Raw genomic sequence first — 4,600 nt, forward strand, 5'->3', positions numbered from 1 at the left:
AAAATGATTGTCCAAGGAGGCCTTACAAATAGTTGAGGAAAGAAGAGAAGTAAAAAGGAAAGATATACGCATTTGAATACAGAGTTCCAAAGAATATCAAGGAGAGATAAGAAAGCCTTCCTCAGTGATCAGTGCAAAGAAATAGAGGAAAATAATAGAATGGGAAAGACTGGAGATCTCTTCAAGAAAATTAGAGATACCAAGGGAACATTTCATGCAAAGATGGGCACAATAAAGGACAGAAATTGTATGGACCTAACAGAAGATATTAAGAAGAGGTGGCAAGAATACACAGAAGAGCTATACAAAAAAGATCTTCATGACCCAGAAAACCACGATGGTGTGATCACTCATCTAGAGCCAGATATCCTGGAATGTGACGTCAAGTGGGCCTTAGGAAGAATCACTACAAACAAAGCTAGTGGAGGCAATGGAATTCCAGTTGAGCTACTTCAAATCCTAATAGATGATTGCGAAAGTGCTACACTCAATACGCCAGCAAATTTGGAAAACTCAGCAGTGGCCACAGGATTGGAAAAGGTCAGTTTTCATTCCAATCCTAAAGAAAAGCAATGCCAAAGAATGTTCAAACTACCGCACAATTGCAATCATCTCACACGCTAGCAAAGTAATGCTCAAAATTCTCCAAGCCAGGCTTCAATAGTATGTGAACTGTGAACTTCCAGATGTTCAAGCTGGATTTAGAAATGGCAGAGGAACCAGAGATCAAATTGCCAACATGCGTTGGCTCATTGAAAAAGCAAAAGAATTCCAGATAAACATCCACTTCTGCTTCATTGACTACGCCAAAGCCTTTGACTGTGTGGATCACAACAAACTGTGAAAAATTCTTCAAGAGATAGAAATACCAGACCACCTTACCTGCCTCCTGAGAAATCTGTATGCAGGTCAGGAAGCAACAGTTAGAACTGGACATGGAACAACAGACTGGTTCCAAATAGGGAAAGGAGTACATCAAGGCTATATAAGGTCACCCTGCTTATTAAACTTCTATGCAGAGTATATCATGTGAAATGCTGGGCTGGAACCAAGATTTCTGGGAGAAATATCAATATCCCCAGATATGCAGATGACACCACCCTTATGGCAGAAAGTGAGGAGGAACTAAAGAGCCTCTTGATGAAAGTGAAAGAGGAGAGTGAAAAAATTGGCTTAAAACTCAACATTCAGAAAACTAAAATCAAGGGGTCTAGTTCCATCACTTCATGGCAAATAGATGGGGAAACAATGGAAATAGTGAGAGACTTTATTTTCTTGGGCTCCAAAATCACTGCAGATGGTGACTGCAGCCATGAAATTAAAAGATGCTTGCTCCTTGGAATAAAAGCTATGACCAACCTAGACAGCATATTAAAAAGCAGAGACATTACTTCGCCAACAAAGGTCTGTCTAGTCAAAGCTATGGTTTTTCCAATAGTCATGTATGGATGTGAGTTGGACTATAAAGAAAGCTGAGCACTGAAGAATTGATGCTTTTGAAATGTGGTGTTGGAGAAGACTCTTGAGAGTCCCTTAGACTGCAAGGAGATCCAACCAGTCCATCCAAAAGGAAATCAGTCCTGAATACTTATTGGAAGGACTAATGTTGAAGCTGAAACTCCAGTACTCTGGCCATCTGATGCTAAGAACTGACTCATTTGAAAAGATCCTGATGCTGGGAAAGATTGAAGGCGGGAGGAGAAGGGGACGACAGAGGATGAGATGGTGGGATGGCATCACCGACTCGATGGACATGAGTTTTGAGTAAGCTCCAGGAGTTGGTGATGGACAGGGAAGCCTGGCATGCTGCAGTCCATGGGTTCGCAATGAGTCAGAGATGACTGAGTGACTGATCTGCACTGAACTGAAACTTTCAATAGTGGCTGTATGTTTTGTTTAAATTATTTATTTATTTAAGGCTGCATTCAGCTTTGTTGGTACATTTGGGGTTTCTCTTGTTGGAACAAGTAGGGCTACTTTCTAGTTGCAGTGCAAGGGTTTCTCATTGTGGTTGCTTCTCTTATTGTGGAGCACGGGCTCTAGGGCTTCAGTAGTTGTGACACATGGGTTTAGTTGCCCCATGTCATGTGGAATCTTCCCTGAACAGGGATCAACCTGTGTCCCCTTCACTGGCAGGTGGATTCTTAACCAAGGGACCACCAGGAAAGCCCGTGGCTGTATGTTTTATCCTAGGATGAAATTGATTTGTTCTAAATCCTAAATTTATTCATTCATTTAAGAAATGTTCATTAAAATTTTTATTTATTCACTTAGAAGCTCAATGCTTAATGCATTTTTATTTCTTTAACTATTCTCCAGTTGTTATTCACGCAATTCATTTCTTATTTCTTAGCATTTTTAAAGACTTAGGCCTGAGATGAAAATAGGGAGTCAGATTTAAGAAGAGGGTTGAAAAAGTACTCGGAGAGGAATTTAGGCTGAATGAATGAGCTGATGGAGAGGGCCCAGTGAAAGCTTCCCTCCCACCACTGAGGCATCCCAGGGTATTTTATGCAAACCCAGGAATTATTCATAGGCAAAGAAATCTTTGTGGCATGGTATTATGTAAGATAATGGTGGTGATTCAGTAACTTCTCCACCATTTCTGGAATTGACCAAATGCCTTCCTCATTCTTGGGTTCTGATAATACACGGCCTACCCCTGGCCAACACCTGCAGAGCTAGTGGCTGTTGGGTTAGGAAAGGGAAGGGCCAACTTATGGGGAAATGTGAGGCACAGCTCTTTCAGCAGGGTGAATGGAGCCATTTTGCCTGCATGCTCAATCACTCAGTCATGTCCTCGCTTTCCAACCCCATGGATGAAGCCTGCCAGGCTCCTCTGTCTGTAGGATTTTTCAGGCAAGAATACTGAAATGGGTTGCCATTTCCTACTCCAGGGGATCTTCCCAACCAAAGGATCAAACCTGTGTCTTCTGCAACTCATGCTTTGGCAGGCAGTTTCTTTACCATAGTGCTACCTGGGTAGCCCAGAGCCATTTTAGCCCCAGCTAAAAGTCTTAAGGTTTGCCTCAAGTAGGGATGAATATGTAGTCTATTTTCAGAACCATCCCCATGGGATGAACCCTTCTGGTGCATCTATCCCCTTTCCGGTGTTCTCTTCTTTGACTACAGTGCAGGAGCAACAGATATGCCTACTCTAAAATGCCTTCTCTTGCCGCTGGAACATTCTCAGTAAAGCGTCTAAGCCATGCCTGAGCTTGGTGAGAGTGCTCATACTGTGTTCTTGTTTTTCTCTGTCTTCAGGATTCAGCTGTAGGTGATGTGTAGAAGCTCAGTTTGTCAAAGACTCTATTACACAAATGTCTTTGGTAGTTCAAATGATAAAAAATCTGCCTGCAATGCAGGAGACACAGGTTAGATCCCTGGGTCAAGAAGATCCCCTGGAGGAGGGTGTGGCAACCCACTCCAGTATTCTTGCCTGGAGAACTGCATGGACAGAGGAGCCTGGCGGGCTACAGTCCATGGGGTCACAAAGAGTCGGAGAGGACTGAGCAACTAACACTTAACTGCCACACAATCTTTCTAGATAGAGTGTTACCCTAAGAAGGACAATTATCTGATAAATAACTCCCAGATGAAACACTCGGAGATATCCTGAAAGATAAATAGAAGCATGTGACATCATAGAAGCTTACAGATTTAATACTGAAAGTAGCTGGAGTTCATATATACCTTGTGTTGCAATAGATATTTCCCTGAGAATCTGGAGAAAATCAAGAATTATAGAAGGTAAGAGCACAGGCTTTGAAGTCTGTGTCTGGGTTTGAACTTGGCTCTCAGTTTCTTGGCAGCTGTTTGACTCTGGGCAATTTATTTAATCTAAAGGCTTGATTTCTTCATCTACATGAGATATGAGATTATTTTAAGAATACCTCCTCATAGATGAGTGAATGAGATAACATATATGAAGCTCTTATCTGGCACATATAAGCACTCAGTAAATAGTAACTGTTATTAAGTAGAGTGGAAGTGATTTTAAAATTAATTTGGTCAACATATATTAATTGAGCACTCTCAGAGGCAGGGCCTTATACTTTATCTCTCACATGAACTGGGTTTTTTGATATGGGGTCATTTATATTAAAATGATAACTTTACGTTTTTCAAAACAGTAGATTTGTTACTGCTACTGCTACTGCTAAGTCACTTCAGTCGTGTCCAACTCTGTGTGACCCCATAGACGGCAGTCCACCAGGCTCCCCCGTCCCTGGGATTCTCCAGGCAAGAACACTGGAGTGGTTTGCCATTTCCTTCTCCAATGCATGAAAGTGAAAAGTGAAAGTAAAGTCGCTCAGTCTTGTCCGACCCTCAGTGACCCCATGGATTGCGGCCTACTAGGCTCCTCCATCCATGGGATTTTCCAGGCAGGTCCAGATTTGTTACATTATCCACTAACTCTTAAGCAAGTCTCAAAGGCTCCTCCAAAAAAATAGAAAAACTGTGAGCCCATTGTTTAATTCTTTAAGCGAACAGTATTTACTACTTATTTATCTACTCTAAAGAGAAATTTCCACATGGAAGCAACCTAACTGTCCATCAACAGAGGAATGGATAAAGAAGATGTGGTACATATAAATAA

The sequence above is a fragment of the Bos indicus genome, chromosome 10 (assembly GCF_029378745.1).
Source record: "Bos indicus isolate NIAB-ARS_2022 breed Sahiwal x Tharparkar chromosome 10, NIAB-ARS_B.indTharparkar_mat_pri_1.0, whole genome shotgun sequence".
NCBI classification, from domain to species: Eukaryota; Metazoa; Chordata; class Mammalia; order Artiodactyla; family Bovidae; genus Bos; species Bos indicus.